This window comes from Piliocolobus tephrosceles, chromosome 2 (assembly GCF_002776525.5).
Source record: "Piliocolobus tephrosceles isolate RC106 chromosome 2, ASM277652v3, whole genome shotgun sequence".
In the NCBI taxonomy this organism is placed as follows: Eukaryota; Metazoa; Chordata; class Mammalia; order Primates; family Cercopithecidae; genus Piliocolobus; species Piliocolobus tephrosceles.
The window spans coordinates 45,795,045-45,812,417 of record NC_045435.1 but is presented as its reverse complement, the minus strand read 5'-3'; the positions used below and the strand labels follow the sequence as shown (position 1 = coordinate 45,812,417).

Genomic DNA, 17,373 nt, shown 5'->3' with positions numbered 1-17,373 from the left:
GGTTCCATTGAGACAGTGAAAAAAATAGATAAATTATATATTGACCACCATATTTCTTTATTATCCCAAAGATTTTCTCTGTAGGCAAGCCCTTCAAAGTGTTTGAAAACCACTGTTTGTGTAGTAGAATACTAAGCTGGAAACAAGGAGATTTTAGTTTTAATTTTATTTCTTCAAAAGACTGTTATCAGACAAATAGATTGTACTTTAGAGCTTCATTTTATAAAGAAATAATATTGACTGATTTATAGGAAAGTGTGATGGGAACTGAGTTCTAATAATCAGGGTACTTTGAAGTTTGTGGAAGACAAGCATGTTGGAAGATACGTATAAATTCTTTTTTTATTTTATTTTGTAGAAATAGGGTCGCACTATGTTGCCCAGGCTGGTCTCCTATTCCTGGGCTCAAGCGATCCTCCCGTCTCACCCTCCTAAAGTACTGGGATTACAGGTGTAAGCCACCACGCCCAGCCTGAAAATTCTTGATACTGTTTTTTTCTTTAATAATGTAAATGATTCTGCTCATACTATTATAAAAGTCTTTGTCCAGTATGCATCTATAGTTTGTTTATTCATATATTTTACCTTTTTCTGGTGCTCTTTGTTCTTTTGTATAGGTCTAGGTTTCTGTGTGGTATGATTTTCCTTCTGATTGAAGGACTTCTGATGTTTCTTGTAGTGTACATTTGCTGATAATGAATCCTTTTAGTATTTGGTTATCTGAAGACTTTGTTTTTAGTTTTGGAAACTATTTTCACAGGATATGTAATTACTGTTGATTTTTTTTTTTTTTTTTGAGACGGAGTCTTGTTCTGTCGCCCAGGCTGGAGTGCAGTGGCTGGATCTCAGCTCACTGCAACCTCCGCCTCCCGGGTTCACGCCATTCTCCTGCCTCAGCCTCCCGAGTAGCTGGGACCACAGGCGCCGGCCACCTCACCCGGCTAATTTTTTGTATTTTTAGTAGAGACGGGGTTTCACCGTGTTAGCCAGGATGGTCTCGATCTCCTGACCTCGTGATCCGCCCGTCTCGGCCTCCCAAAGTGCTGGGATTACAGGCTTGAGCCACCGCGCCCGGCCGATGTTTTCTTTATGATGCTGTTTCACCATCTTCTGGCCTGCATTGTTTCCAGTGAGAAATCTGCTTTCATTGGGTTTATTTTTTCTGTATGTAATGTGTGGTTGTTTCCTTCTGGCTGCTTTTATTTTTCTTTCAAAAAATATATTTTTTCTTTCTCTAATTTAATTTTTTTATTTCTAAAATAAAATAAAATAGAAGTGAGGTTTCACCATGTTGTTTCACCATGTTGGTGAAACCATGTTGGCCAGGCTTATCTTGAACTGCTGGCCTCAAGTGATTAATCCCTCTTGGCTTCCCAAAGTGTTGGGATTACAAGTGTGAGCCACCGCTCCCAGCCCCAAAAATATATTTTTTAATGTGGTAAAATACATATAATTAAAATTTTACCATTTTAACCATTTTTTGTTTCTTTGTTTTTGAGACAGGGTCTCGCTGTGTCACCCAGGGAGTGCAGTGGTGTGAACATGGATTACTTCAGCCTTGACCTCCTAGGTTCAAGTGATCCTTCCACCTCAGCCTGCAAAATAGCTGGGACCACAGATGCAATTTCCTGGCAAAAATTTCCTGGCAAATTTTTACAATTTTTTTGTAGAAATGGGGCCTCACCATGTTGCCCAGACTGATCTCAAACTCCTGGGCTCAAACAGTCCTCCCATGTTGGTCTCTCAAAGTGCTGTGATTACAGGCATGAGCCAACACACCTGGCACATTTTAACCTTGCTGATTGATTGATTGATTGTCTCACTTTGTCACCCAGGGTGGAGTGCAGTGGTGCGATCTCAGCTCACTGCAGCGTCCACCTCCCAGGTTCAAGCGATTCTCCTTCCTCAGCCTCCCAAGTAGCTGGGATTACAGGCGTGTGCCACCATGCCTGGCTAATTTTTTTTTTTTTTTTGTAATTTTAGTAGAGACAGGGTTTCATCATGTTGGCCAGGCTGGTCTCGAACTCCTGACCTCAGGTGATCCACCCACCTTGGCCTCCCAAAGTGCTGGGATTACAGGCATAAGCCACCGTGCCTGGCTGATGTTAGCCATTTTTAAGTGTGTTGTTCAGTAATTTTAAATACATTCATAATGTTGTACAACCATCACTATCATCCATCTCCATTACTCATTTCATCTTGCAAACGGAAACTCTTTTAAACACTAATTCCCCAGACCCCCTCACCCAACCTCTGGAAGCCACTATTCTACTGTCTTTGAATTTGACTACCCTAGGTAACTCATATAAGTGGAATCATACAGTACTTGTCTTTTTGTGACTGTCTCCTGTCACTTAATATAATGTCCTGAAGGTTCATCCATGTTGTAGTATTTTTCAGAATGTTCTTCCTTTTTAAGATTGCATAGTATTCCATTGTGTATGATGTACCACATTTTGCTTATCCATATATGACACTTGGGTTGCTTCTACTTTTTGGCTATCATGAATAATGCTACTGTGAACATGGCTGTACAGATATCTCTTACAGACCCCACTTTAAATCTTTTTTGCTATAAACCCAGAAACGAAATTGCTGGATCATATGGTAATTCTATTTTTCATTTTCTTAGGTACTTCCATACTGTTTTCCCCAGTGGCTGTACCATTGTGCATTCCTATCAACAGTGCACAAGGGTCCCACTTCCTCCATATCCTTGCCAGCACTTGTCATTTTCTGTTTGTTTGGTTTTTTTTAATCATAGCTATCCTAATGGGTGTGAGTGGTATCTGATTGTAGTTTTGATTTGCATTTCCCTAATGATTTATGATATTGAGCATCTTTTTTTGTGTTTATCAGCCATTCATGTATCTCCTTTAGAGAAATGTCCTTTGCCCAGTTTTATCAGGTTGTTTTTTGTTTTGAGTTTTAAGAGTTCTCTGTATATTCTGGATGATAGATGATCTGTAAATATTTTCTCTCGTTCCATATTCCTCTGGCTCCTTTTAAGATTTTTCTTTATGTCTGGTTTCAAGGAATTTGATTTTGTTGTTTCCTGGTGGAATAAAACTTTCTTTGAGTTTTTTGCTCTTGTTGTTAAGCTTTTTGAGTTTGTCGGTTTATACTTTTCATCAGATTTGGAACATTTTTGGCTATTATTTCTCCAAATATTCACACATCCCTCCTTGGATTCCAATCACATATATATTACTAGGTTTCTTGAAGTTGTCCCATACCTTACTGATGCTCTGCTCTTTTTCTTTGGTCTTATATTTTGGGTTTCATTTTGGATAGTTTTTATTGATGTGTCTTTACATTCACTCATCTTTCCTTCTGTGTCTTGACTGCTGCTAGTTCCATCCAATGTATTTCATTTTATATATTCTATAATTTGTGGTTTGATAGAAATGCAGTGATGTAGCAGGTATCAATACTGCCTTAATTTGTTGCCAAAATATAACAGATTTCTTGTTTTTTATGTTAGCTAAAAAGGGTATACAAACCACCCTATATGTCATATTAACATTTATATCACTGTTTTCATGTTAACTTTTAGTTTCTCTGCCAAAACCTATGTTTTTTTAATATGATTATTCTACATTTTCTGCTGAGAGTGGACATCTGCATTAGTAGTTCTACAATATTTGTTTTATGAGTTGCCAGAATGGTTGCTCTGGCAGACTGTAGACAAATCTTTATCTATGATTGGTTGTGTGATATGACCGTCATTTTGCTACAAAAAACTTGAAATAGATTTTAATATTTTCTTTACTATTATCAGAGACAGAACTGGATTACCTGCCGAAGTGTACTTTTGCTTACTGCTGTCGTTGATAACTCAGTGGCAGCTGGGTGTGGTCACTGGTGTTACCTCCATGTGATCACTTTTTCTTTACTAATGTTAATTTAAAAATTTTTAGGCTGAGCGCGGTGGCTCATGCCTGTAATCCCAGCCCTTTGGGAGGCCGAGGCAGGGGGATCATGAGGTCAGGAGATCAAGACCAGCCTGGCCAACATGGTGAATGAAACCCAGTCTCTACTAAAAGTACAAAAATTAGCCTGGCATGGTGGTAAGCCGCTGTTGTCCCAGCTACATGGGAGGGTAAGACAGGAGAATCACTTGAACCTGGGAGGTGGAGTTTGCAGTGAGCCAAGATTGCGCCATTGCACTCCAGCCTGGGCAACAAGAGCAAAACTCTGTCTCAAAAAAAAAAAAAAAATTGCAGCCTGAGAACTGATATACTTCAGACCAGAAGTTTTTCCGATTTTGGAATATTTGTGTTATACTTATCAGTTGAGCATCCCTAGTTGGAAAGTCTGAACTCCGAAATGCTCCAATGAGTGTTTCTTTTGAGCATCATGTTGGGACTCAAAAAGTTTTCAGATTTTGGTGCATTTTGGGTTTTGGCCTTTCAAAGTTGGGATGCTCAGCCTGTCATTGTTTGTCAGACAGTCATTTGCATTCAGTAGTTCTTTATCCTTTTCTTGCTCTTCTGTCCCAGCAGGTATTAATCTCTGGAGAAGACACATCCACAGTTAGCACTTTCTTCAGATGCTGACGCTCGGTGAGCAGTTGCCCTTGGTCACAAGATTTAGAAGACACAGTGTCCATCCTCCCAGATTGGATCTCTTTTTCATATGGATCTTCTGTTTCTATGTCTTTTTTAAAAATAACTTTTTGGGAAACCTTTTGGATTACAACTGTTCATCCTCACCTATGCAAAGAAAGGGAAGCTGTTGCTGGGATTTTGAGGAGGTATGTCTTTTTTTCTTCTACTGCAAAATCACATCACCCGGGCACTCAGAACAGTATAAAATTATACGTTCCTTTCTAGAACTCAGTTCTCATTCGTTTACTCGTTCCATCTTCCTTTCTCCCATTTTCTCTTTTTTCCTGGCAACTGTAGCTCAACAAGAATTTTGAGCTCATTTCCTGCATTCTTCCTGAATGTTATTAAGACACGGGATTAGACTTACAAGTAATGGGGGGCAGCTTGAATTTTTTTTATTAAATTTTTTATTTTTATTTTTTATGATAGAGACAGCATCTTGCTGTATTGCCCAGGCTGGTCTCAAACTCTGGGCTCAAGTGATTCCCCCACCCTAGCTTCCCAAAGTGCTGGGATTATAGGTGTGAGCCACTCTGCCCAGCTGTGGCTTGCATTCTTATTTCTCAAATTGAAATTGTGACTTGGGTGAACTGAATTTGTTCTCATTCTGCATAGACACTGGATGGTTTAGGAAAGCTTAGTACCCTTAGCATAACATTTTGGCTATATGATCTCATAGTCTGGTTCAGTTTCATTTGTAAGAGGAGGTGTGAAATTGTAGAGTTTTGAACTAAAAATTGAGACTTCAGTCCCAGGTTTGACATTATTACTTCCATGCTTTGAGAGTTAAAGTTGTTTATTTTCTCACCTTTAAAATGGGCTTATCATTACTTGCTTTACACAGCTCATGGGGTTATTGAGAATCAGATGAGAAAATTTGAGTGAAAGATTTTTATCAATGTCAAGGATTGTTATTGCATTGTAGACAGTTACAGGTATATCTGTTGTTTTCACTCAAAGACTCAATTTTTCTTTCTGAAAAAAGTTTTTTTTTTTGAGACAACATTTGGCTCTTTTGCTCAGACTGAAGTACAAGGTTGCAGTCGTAGCTCACAGCAATCTCACATTCCTGGGCACAAACAGTCCCCCACATCAGTGTCTCAAGTAGCTGGGACTGCAGGCGTATGCCACTGTGATCAGCTAATATTTTTATTTTTTGTAGAGATGGGGGTCTCACTATGTTTACCATGCTGGTCTCGAACTCTTGGGCTCAAGTGATCCTTCCACCTCGGCCTCCCAAAATGCAGGGATTACAGGCGTGAACCACCATGCCTGGCCTGAAATAAATAAATAATGCATAAATGCCATTTTTAAGTTTGTGATGACAAATTCTAAAGAGAAAAGTAAAAGGAAAGCAGGAATAGAATGTATTGAGAGGAAGGGGTTGAGTGTTCACAGATGGCTTCACACAGAAGGTGACATTTGAGTAAGGGCTTAAAAGAGGTGAAGGAGTGAGCCATGCATATGTATGAGAAGAGCATTCTAAGCATAGTGAATCACAGCGTACATGTCCTGAGACAGAAGCTTGCCTGAGGAATGGTGAGGGTGGGTCCTTATTTTGTGGTGCTTTATGGAAGTGCTTTTCAAACTTCAATGTGCACATGAATTACCTTGGGGGTTCCTATTAAAATTTAGACTCTTAATTTTGTAGGTCTGGGGTAGGGCCTGTTTCGAATAAGCTCCCAGGTGCAGCAGCTGCTGGTGGTCTTTGTAGGCCTTTAGTGTTTACACTGAGCAAAATAGGAAGTCTTTGGAGTGTTTGGCCAGGGTGACATGATCTGATTTATATTTTGACATTTTCATTTCTCTGGCTGCTGAGTAGATAGTGGTAGATTGGGCAAGGACAAAAGCAGAAATACTAGTTTGGAGCCTATTAGTGTAATCAAGGTGAGAGAAAATGTGGTTTGTGCCAGAGAGTAGCAGTGACGGTGGTTACACATGATCTAATTCTGGATATATTTTTCAAGTAGAGTTAGCAGGTATTGCTGATAGATGGGATATGTGCTGTGAAAGAAAGGAAAGAGTTAAGATTTTTGTATTGAGTTTCTGGAAGGATGCAGTTGTCATTTATTGAGATGGAGAAGACTGAAAGAGGAACAAGTTTACGGAAGTAACAGAAACTCAGTTTTAGACATAAATTAAAGATGCCTATTAAGACTTAGAGATGTTAGCCGAGCGCAGTGGCTCACGCCTGTAATCCCAGTGCTTTGGGAGGTGGGCAGATCACCTGAGATCAGGAGTTCAAGACCAGCCTGGCCAATGTGGTGAAACCCCATCTCTACTAAAAAAAAGAAAAAAGAGTACAAAAATTACCCGGGCATGGTGGCAGGTGCCTGTGATCCCAGCTACTTGGGAGGCTGAGGCAGGAGGCCTTGAACCTGGGAGGTGGAGGTTGCAGTGAGCCTAGATTGTGCCATGGCACTCCAGCCTGGGCTAAAAGAGCGAAACTCTGTCTCAAAAGAAAAAAAAGACTGAGCGCGGTGGCCCACGCCTATAATCCCAGCACTTTGGGAGGCCAAGGCGGGCGGATCATGAGATCAGGAGATCAAGACCACCCTGGCTAACATGGTGAAATCCCATTTCTATTAAAAATACAAAAAATTAGCTGGGCGTGGTGGCACACGCCTGTAGTATTCCCAGCCACTCAGAAGGCTGAGGCAGGAGAATCGCTTGAACCTGGGAGACGGAGGTTGCAATGATCCGAGATTGTGCCACTGCACTTCAGCCTGGGTCACAGAGTGAGGCTGTCTCTAAAAAAAAAAAAAAAAAAGACTTAGAGATGTTGAGAAAAGACTTAGAGATGTTGAGTAAACAGTTGGGTTTATGAATCTGGAATTCAAGAGAGAAGGATCTGCTGGACATATACCTCTGGGTATTGTTAAAATAGATTATATTTAAATCCAGAAAGCTGGATGAGATCTCCAATTAAGTGAGTAGAGGTGGAAGTAAGAAGCAGTTGAAGAACTTAATTTCCAGAGTTTAGAGGTCGGGAAGATGAGAAGGAAACATCAAAGAAGACTTAGTAGCAGTATCCTGAGAGGTAAAATGAAAACTAGGTTAGAGGGTATCCTGGATTCTAATGAGGAAAGTGTTTCAAGGAATAGGGAGTGATCAACTGTGTCAAATACTATAATTGAGATGCGGGCTGAGAATTAACTATTTAACAATGTGGCAGTTATTGGTAACCTTGATAAAGAATAGTTTTAATGGAGCACTTGGAGGTTAAAGTCTGATTGGAGATGTTGTCTTTCCAAAGCAAAACATTTCCTAAACCCTGGTGAGACTGGGTACTCTGATAAAAATCTGTAACTCTGGGTAGATGTTCTTGGCAGAAGAAGATTTAAGATATTTCTGTCTTGATTTATTATTCATTTGAAGTAATATTGGAAAATTTACTTTGAGGAGATCTTCAGGGTTTATTTATTTTTTTTGAGATGGAGTCTTGCTCTGTTGCCCAGGCTGGAGTGCAGTAGCATGATCTCAGCTCACTGCAAGCTCCACCTCCCAGGTTCATGCCTTTCTCCTGCCTCAGCCTCCCGAGTAGCTGGGACTACAGGCACCTGCCACCATGCTCGACTAATTTTTTTTTGTATTTTTGGTAGAGACGGGGTTTCACCGTGTTAGCCAGGATGGTCTCGATCTCCTGACCTCATGATCTGCCCACCTCGGCCTCCCAAAGTGCTGGGATTACAGGTGGGAGCCACAGCACCCAGCCCTTTAGGATTTTTTGTTTGAAAAAAATTTTTTTTTTTTTTGAGACGGAGTCTCGCTCTATCGCCGGGGCTGGAGTGCATTGGCCAGATCTCAGCTCACTGCAAGCTCCGCCTCCCGGGTTCCCAACATTCTCCTGCCTCAGCCTTCGGAGTAGCTGGGACTACAGGCGCCCGCCACCTCGCCCGGCTAGATTTTTGTATTTTTTTAGTAGAGACGGGGTTTCACCATGTTAGCCAGGATGGTCTCGATCTCCTGACCTCGTGATCCGCCCGTCTCGGCCTCCCAAAGTGCTGGGATTACAGGCTTGAGCCACCGCACCTGGCCTGAAATTTTATTTATTTATTTTTCTGTAGAGATGAGGTCTCCATATGTTGCCCAGGCTGGTCTCAAACTCTTGGCTTCAAGCAATCTTCCTGCCTTAGCCTTCTAAAATACTGAGATTATAGACATGAGCCACTGAACCTGGCTCCTTAATTTTTGATTCATGTCTTCAGGATTTTAAAATTGTCCTCAGCAATTATTATGAAAAAGAAAAAACTTAAGGATTGGCTAGGAGCTAATTGGCTCTCAGCTACTCTTTTTTCTTAGGTTATAGGGCTGAAAGACACTTTAAATATAGTCTTTGTTCAAATATAGTCTTTGTTCTGTCAGTGGGGCTTGTGAGGACCTCTTCACATTTCTATTCTTTTTTTTTTTTTTTTTTTGAGCCAGGCGTTAAACCTTGGTTCAAATCATTAGTGCTTACTTAAATCATTGTAAAGCAGTTAGCAGGTTGTGTTCAACATAGCAATTATCAAAAGAATGTATAACTTTAAGGACCAATGATATTTTAAACTTTTTTTTTGTTTGTTTTGAGATGGAGTCTTGCTCTTGTCCCCCCGGCTGGAGTGCAGTGGCGTGATCTCGGCTCACCACAATCCCTCCTCCCGGGTTCAAGCGATTCTCCTGCCTCAGCCTCCCGAGTAGCTGGGATTACAGGCATGTGCCATCACACCCGGCTAATTTTTTGTATTTTTAATAGAGACGGGGTTTCTCCATGTTGGTCAGGCTGGTTTTGAACTCCCAACCTCAGATGATCCGCCTGCCCCGGCCTCCCAGAGTGTTGGGATTACAGGCGTGAGCCATGGCACCAGCCCTATTTATTTGTCTTTAGTAAAAGTATCCAGACTGTGTAGCATACTCAGCCAGATGAGCTTCTGTAAATAACCAAAGTGGATGGGTGTGGTTAGATGTAACTTATTCTTGGCTTATGGAAGACCTGTTTTTCTTCATTTATTTATTTAAAAAAATATTTATTGAGTACTTTCATATATGTTGGCCCTGTTGTAGGTGTTGGAGATACAGTGGATGAAAGTTTCTACCCGAATGGAGTTTATGTTTTAGTGGAAATGAAGTAACAGATTGGGGCCAAGACTTGTTAGTGGTCTCACACTGGTATAGGTAATCTTTTTTTGTGTGTGTGTTTGTGGTTTTTTTTTTTTTTTTTTTGAGACGGAGTCCTGCTCTGTCCTCCAGGCTGAAGTGCAGTGGCAAGGTCTCGACTCACTGCAACCTCTGCCTCCAGGGGTCAAGCAATTCTCCTGCCTTAGCCTCCCGAGTAGCTGGGATTACAGGCGCCGGCTACCTCACCCAGCTAATTTTTTAACGTATTTTTAGTAGAGACAGGGTTTCACCATGTTGGCCAGGCTGGTCTTGAACTCCTGACCTCAGGCAATCACCCGCCTCAGCCTCCCACACTGCTGGGATTACAGATGTGAGCCACCACACCTGGCCAATTTTTTTTTTAAATAGCAGTGGAATCTTGCTGTATTGCTCAGGCTAGATGAACTACTGGGCTCAAGTGGTCCGCCTACCTTGGATCCTGAGTAGCTGCGACTACAGATGTGCCACCATGCCTGCTTCTAGTATTGGTCATCTTAATGCAATGTGGGCTTATGGAAAACCCAAAGAAGGTTGTTATGAGCTGATTTTCCTTTCTGATAACTTAAAACAGTACTCAAATATTGTGGAGAGTAAGGAAAACAGAGTTAAGCAATTATCTGACAGACTTTGATTATGAAGAGAAAGCTTCAAATATATGAAATTTATTTTCTACTTTTTATTTATTTTATTTTTTTTTTTAGAGATAGGGTCTTGCTCTGTTGCTCAGCTGGAGTGCAGTGGTGCAATCATAGCTCACTGCAACTTCAAACTGCTGGGCTCAAGCGATTCTCCCACCTCACCCTCCCAAATAGTGAGGACTACAGGTATGTGCCACCATACCTAGCTAATTTTTGTATTTTTTGTAGAGATGGGTCTTGCTATGTTGCCCAGGCTGGTCTTGAACTCCTAGTCTTACGCAGTCCTTCCACCTCAGCCTTGCAAAGTGTTGGGATTATGGACATGAGCCACTGCACCTACCTATATACTTTATTTATTTTGTTTTTTGTAGAGATAGGGTGTTACTGTGTTGACAACGCTGGTCTTGAACTCCTGGGCTCAAGTAGTCCTCCCACCTCAGCCTCTCAAAGTGCTGGGATTACAGGTATGAACCCCTGCGCTCAGTTCTAGCCTCTATTTTTTATATTCTTAGATGCCGTAAGTGGCAGCTTGTGGAATTGATTCCATAGTAAATTGAGTCAGAAGATATTTGAGAATTATAGGCAAGGCATTATGCCAGGTGCTGGTAGGCAAACAATAATTTTTAGGTACTTTGTAGAAATAATAGCTTTGAGCCACTTTGAGAATTCTCTTATGTGTAATATGAGTCTAAAAGAAGTTTTTAACGTTTTTATTTCAAACTCATTTTGAATAGGAATATACAGATGTTGAAACCATAGAAATGAAAGTCTTACTTTAATCCCTGATTCCTGATCCTTACTTCTCCTCCTTAGTAACAAGCATTTTTACCTCTTTTTGTGTCTCCTTCCAGATACTTCATGTACATATGTGTGTATATATGTACATACATATTTATATTACCTTTAAAAAACTCAAATAGAAGTCTACTGTTCAAACAGTTCTATATCTTGCTTTTTTTTTTCTTATAAAATATAATCTGAGCATCCCAAATTTGAAAATTCAAAATCTGAAATCTTCTGGGTACCAGCATAACACTCAAAGAAATGCTGCTTGGATTTGGGATGCTTGCCTGGTATGTATAATCCAAATATTTCAAAATATGAAAAAATCTGAAATCCAAAACAATTCTGGTTCCTAGCGTTTTGGACCGGGGATTAATCCTGTGCTACTTACAGCATATGTAATTAAAACACAGTATTTTTAAACTTACTTTTTATTATTATTTTTTAGAGACATGGTGTCACTCTGTCACCTATGCTGGAGTGTAGTGGTGCGTGTGATCGTAGCTAACTGCAGCCTCGACCTCCTGGGCTCAAGGGATCCTCTCGCCTTAGCCTCCTGAGTAGCTGCGACTACAGGCGTGTACCACCATGCCTGGGTAATTTAAAAAAATTTTCATAGAGACAGGGTCTTGCTATGTTGCCCAGGTTGATCTCAAACTCCTGGCCTTAAGCAATCCTCCCATTTCCACCTCCCAAAGTGCGTGTATTATGGGTGTGAGTCACCACACCTGGCCAACTTGTGTCAGTTTTTTTTTTTTCAGCTGCATAGTGTTACTGTGGGTTTTTTTTCTTTTGGGTTTTCCATATGCCCACACTGTGTTAAGACAACCAGTGTTAGTCTTGAGACCACTAACTAGTCTTGTCCCCAATCTGCTGTGTAATTTCCACTAGAATTAAAGCTCCATTAATTTCCAAGGATAGGCTGGGTGCGGTGGCTCATGCCTGTTATTCCAGCACTTTGGGAGGCCGAGATGGACGGATCACCTGAGATCAGGAGTTTGAGACCAACCTGGCCAACATGGGGAAACCCCATCTCTACTAAAAATACAAAAATTAGTTGAGTGTGGTGGTGGGCGCCTATAATCCCAGCTGCTCGGGAGGCTTGAACCTGGAAAGTGGAGATTGCAGTGAGCCGAGATTGTGCCACTGCACTCCTACCTGGGCAACAGAGCAAGACTCCGGATCTCAAAAAAAAAAAATTCCATGCATTGACAAAATATGTATCATTAGGATATACTCAGTTGTAAATAATGGAAATAATAATTTAAAAAACCCCAGGAAATCTAATAGTGACTTGAGCTGTAAAAATATTTAATTGTCTTATATAAACAGAAGCAAGGAGATAGGTAATTCAGCACTAGTTTGGTAGCTCAGCAATATTTAGGGCCCACATTTTTTCCCCTCACCTTTGTTATCCTCATTATGTTGGCTTTTCAGCCTCCCTGTGTCACCTTGTGGTTGTATCATGGCTGCCTCAGCTCCAAGCAGCACAACCAACTGCATTCAAAAACAGGATATGGAGGGCAAAATGTTTTTTTACTGGGAAGGTGCTGTCATTTTACGTGGGAAGAAAAACAATTCCCAGAAGTCTCCTAAACAGTGCTTTGTGAACTTTAGTGTACATATTACTTGGGGAGCTTGTTAAAATACTATTCATATTGCTTATTGTGGGATCTACTTCCGGAAATTCTGAAATCCATAGGTTTAGAATAGGGCCTGAGAATTTGTGTATCTATTAAGCTGCCATGTAATGCTGGTGCTGTGGGGTCAGCAGACCGTGCTGTTGAATGCAGTTTCCTGTGTAATGTCTCCTTACATTTCACTGGGAGTTATATTGCTGCCCCTTACTCCAAGTGTGTCTGGGAAAGAGAATATGGTAGCCATATTGCCTGAAACCAATCATTACTATCTTGAACAAAATGTGAATTCTGGTTAATGAGGAAGAAGGGAGAAATGGCTGTTGAATTAACAATTGTGGCTAGCACTTTTGATGTTACAAATAATGCTAATAATGCTGCAGTGAATACTGGTGCTCAGAAGAAAAGATAGATGTAATTAAATTTTTTTTTTATTTTTTTATTTTTTTATTTTTTTGAGACGGAGTCTCGCTCTGTCTCCCGGGCTGGAGTGCAGTGGCCCGATCTCAGCTCACTGCAAGCTCTGCGTCCCGGGTTTACACCATTCTCCTACCTCAGCCTCCTGAGTAGCTGGGACTACAGGCGCCTGCCACCTCGCCCAGCTAGTTTTTTGTATTTTTTAGTAGAGACGGGGTTTCACCGTGTTAGCCAGGATGGTCTCGATCTCCTGACCTCGTGATTCGCCCGTCTCGGCCTCCCAAAGTGCTGGGATTACAGGCTTGAGCCACCGCGCCCGGCCGATGTAACTAAATTTTTAACAGATATTTTCAAAATTTTCTCTAAAAACCTTAGTTGGAATTATTTTACAGGCAGCCGTCTATGAGAGTGCTTGTTTCTCCATTATCTTTACAAATTAGATGTGTTGTCAAACATTTTGGTCTTTGCCAATCTGATAGGTAAAAAAAATGGTATCACATCATAGATTCATTTGCGTTACTCTCATGCATGAGGTTGAAAAACTTTTCATCTATATGAAAATCATGTTATCTCTTTTTGTGAACTGGCTGTCCATGTTAGACTTTGATTCTTTTTTCATTGATTACGCATTTTTTTCTTTTTTCTTTTTAAAAATTTTAATTCCTGTTTAACAATATCCTAATGGTTTTTTTTTCTTATGAATTTGTAGGAACCGTTTATGTAATGGAATTAGCTTATTGTAATATGTGTTGCAAATTTATTTTCCCAGTTTGTTAGTCATTTGACTTGGTTTGCTTATTTTGAGCTTACAATTTACAGATTGTAAATTCTGTTGCTAAGTTGTATGAATCGAGATCTCGAATAATGGTATAAACATGCTTATCAAAAAATTTATAAATGATACTAAAACTGGGAGGTTTATCTAGTATGTTGCATCAAAGAAAATCAAGATGATTTAAGTACGTATGAGGTATGAAAGTGTCAAGGTGGGTGTAATAGAAATGTAAAATCCTATTCTTTTTTTTTTTTTTTTGAGATAGTGTCTTGCTTTGTTGCCTAGGCCCAGGCTAGAGTGCAGTGGCCATGATCTCTGCTCACTGCAACCTCCATCTCCTGGGTTCGAGCAATTCTTCTGCCTCAGCCTCCCAAGTAGCTGGGATTACCGGCACACGCTGCCACAACTGGCTAAGTTTTGCATTTTTAGTAGAGATGGGGTTTCACTGTGTTAGCCAGGCTGGTCTCGAACTCCTGACCTCAGGCTTTCCACCTGCTTCGGCCTTCCAAAGTGCTGGGATTAGGGATGTGAGCCACCGCACCCAAGCAAGATCCTACTCTTAAACAGAAATTATCTGGCTCAAAAGATTTGTTTTCATTTGACAAGTCCCATAATCTAAGGTAAGTTGTATGATTTGGCTGTTAAAAAAAAAGCTAACATTGGTGAACACTTACAGATGTACAATGCTAGATTAAAAGAAGTAATAGTCCTTTTGTTCTTGGACTGTCAGATTATATCTGTGTTGTATCCATTCTTGGCTGTTATGTTTTAATAGAACATGGATAATCTAAATTTTCTAGGTGAATGAGACCAGAATAGTGACAGCTTTAGCCACCATACCTTTTTTTTTTGAGATGGAGTCTCACTCTATCGCCCTCCCCCCGGAGTGCCGTGGCACAATCTGGGCTCACTGCAACCTCCGCTTCCTGGGTTCACGCCATTCTTCTGCCTCAGCCTCCTGAGTAGCTGGGACTACAGGCGCCCGCCACCATGCCTGTCTAATTTTTTGTATTTTTAGTGGAGACTGGGTTTCACCGTGTTAGCCAGGATGGTCTCGATCTCCTGACCTCATGATCCGCCTGCCTTTGCCTCCCACAGTTCTGGGATTACTGGTATGAGCCACCACGCCCAGCCTCATTAGCCGCCAAATCTAATGAAAAACAATTGAAGAATTAGGATTTTGCCACTAAAGATAATACTTGGAAATGTAACTATCCAAATATATTGAGAAGTTGTAAGATTTTCTGATTTCTAGTGACCTCTTTCCTCATTGCTGATAGTGGTACTGAAGAGAAAGTAGTGTCTTGATGACTTTAGTGTCTTATTAACTGGAGGAGAAAAAAAATGAAATGTTTGTCAGTCAGCAAGAGTATAATGCTAAAAAAGGCAGTTCTTAAAAAAAAGTGTAAAGTAGACAAGTAGAATACTAGATAAGTACATGTGATTTCTCTTTATTTTATTTTTATTATTTGAGAGAATTTTTCAAGACTAGTCTTTAAAGAACATATTTTGAGGATGCTGTCTTCAAGGATTGTTAAAGTTTATAGTTTTACACTACATGATAAAAAGTAAAGGTTGCTGTAATGTAGAAGTTGGCAGGGATTTGTGTGTTAAAACTAGCTTTAGTTCCTAACTCTGCTACTTGCTGTGTATAGTGGGACATTTATGAGATTTAATTGTCTCTTCTGCTGTTGAAAACAGTATCTGCCTCTCAGAGTTTTGTACACTGCAAATAATTTATGCTGAGCTTAATGCCTGGCATATAGATGGCATAAAATTAATGCCAGTTATTTTTAGTAGCAACTATTCTTGACAGGATTTCTTACATTTTTGGGTTTTCTATTTGTACATGTGCAGCAAGGTAAGTTGGGAGGTTCTATCAACAAATCCATTTGTATCATCAAGCTTTACAAATATATCCCAAGAATTACTACCTATGGAGGTTTTTCCATACCACACCTAATTCACCAATTCTTCAGTTTCCTGATGCTGAGTGTTCAACAATTCCATTCAGTTCTGACACTATCTACCTGGAGTTAGTGTCAGATCTCAAGTTAAAGGGCTCAGTTCCAAAAGACTGCTGCTACTTGGGACGCTAGTCACAAGTCTTGGGCCACCCACACTTCTGTCTGGCTTGGCTGCAAATTCAGGGGTTCCCGTGACCCGTTCATCAGGTTCGTTAATTCACTGGAAAGACTCATAGAACTCAGGAAAACACTTTACTTACATTTACCAGTTTATTATAAAGGGTACAACTCAGGAACAGTGAAATGATATAAATACATAGGGCATGCTGTTGGGGAGGGGTGTGAGGCTTTTGTGTCCTCTCTGGGCGCAACACCCTCCCTATGTATTCACCACCAGAGAATCTTTCCAAATCCCATCATTTAGTCAGTCCCCAGTTCCTCTCTCTTCCCCAAGGGTTGAGGAGTGGAGGACTAAAAGTTCTAATACTCTAATCACTTGGTTGGTTACCCTGGCAACCAGCCCTATCCTGAAGCTATCTAGAGGCCCACCAAGAGTCACCTAATTAGCATAAACTCAGGTGTAGTTGAAAGGAACACATTATGAATAACAAAAAGCACTTCTGTTACTGAGGAAAACCTAAGGGTTTTAGGAGCTCTGCCAGGAATCAAGGACAAAAACCAAATATGTATGTTTCTTATACCACACTACTATACATAAAACTAGATTTTGTTTTTAGAACAGAAGGCTGGGTTTCAGAATATCAGTATTGAATTCTTTAGGTCATTGATATATTTCTTTCTGTAGCCATAGTGTCACCAATTTGATTGTTGGTAATGTCAGTAACATTTGTTTTGGCCGGGCACGGTGGCTCAAGCCTGTAATCCCAGCACTTTGGGAGGCTGAGATGGGCGGATCACGAGGTCAGGAGATCGAGACCATCCTGGCTAACACGGTGAAACCCCGTCTCTACTAAAAAAATACAAAGAAATTAGCCGGGCGAGGTTGCGGGCGCCTGTAGTCCCAGCTACTCAGGAGGCTGAGGCAGGAGAATGGTGTGAACCCGGGAAGCGGAGCTTACAGTGAGCTGAGATCCGGCCACTGCACTCCAGCCTGGGCGACAGAGCAAGACTCCATCTCAAAAAAAAATTTGTTTTGAGATCCTGTGATGAAAGGTTCCATTGGAACAGCTAGGCTGGGCGTGGTAGCTCACGCTTGTAATCCTAGCACTTCGGGAGGCCAAGGTGGGTGGATCACTTGAGGTCAGGAGTCCAAGGACCAGCCTGGCCAACGTGGTGAAACCCCGTCGCTACTAAAAATACAAAACTTAGCTGGGCATGATGGTGTGCACCTGTGATCCCAGCTCCTTGGGAGACTAAGGCAGGAGAATCGCTTGAACCCAGGAGGTGGAG

At 40.9% G+C, this 17,373-nt stretch overlaps 1 protein-coding gene across 5 annotated transcripts in view; it reads left to right on the top strand.

Moving 5' to 3' along the window:
- The window catches only part of TMCC1 (transmembrane and coiled-coil domain family 1), a 240,682-nt gene that overhangs the window by 8,681 nt on the left and 214,628 nt on the right, over positions 1-17,373 (top strand). For 4 of the 5 annotated variants that reach the window (XM_023216010.2, XM_023216002.2, XM_023216014.2 and 1 more), the window contains exon 2: positions 4,506-4,756. The gene's annotated coding sequence lies outside the window, so the exon portion shown is untranslated. Of the gene's footprint in view, positions 1-4,502; positions 4,757-17,373 lie in introns of all 5 variants that reach the window. The other variant, XM_023216004.2, reaches the window with a different exon arrangement.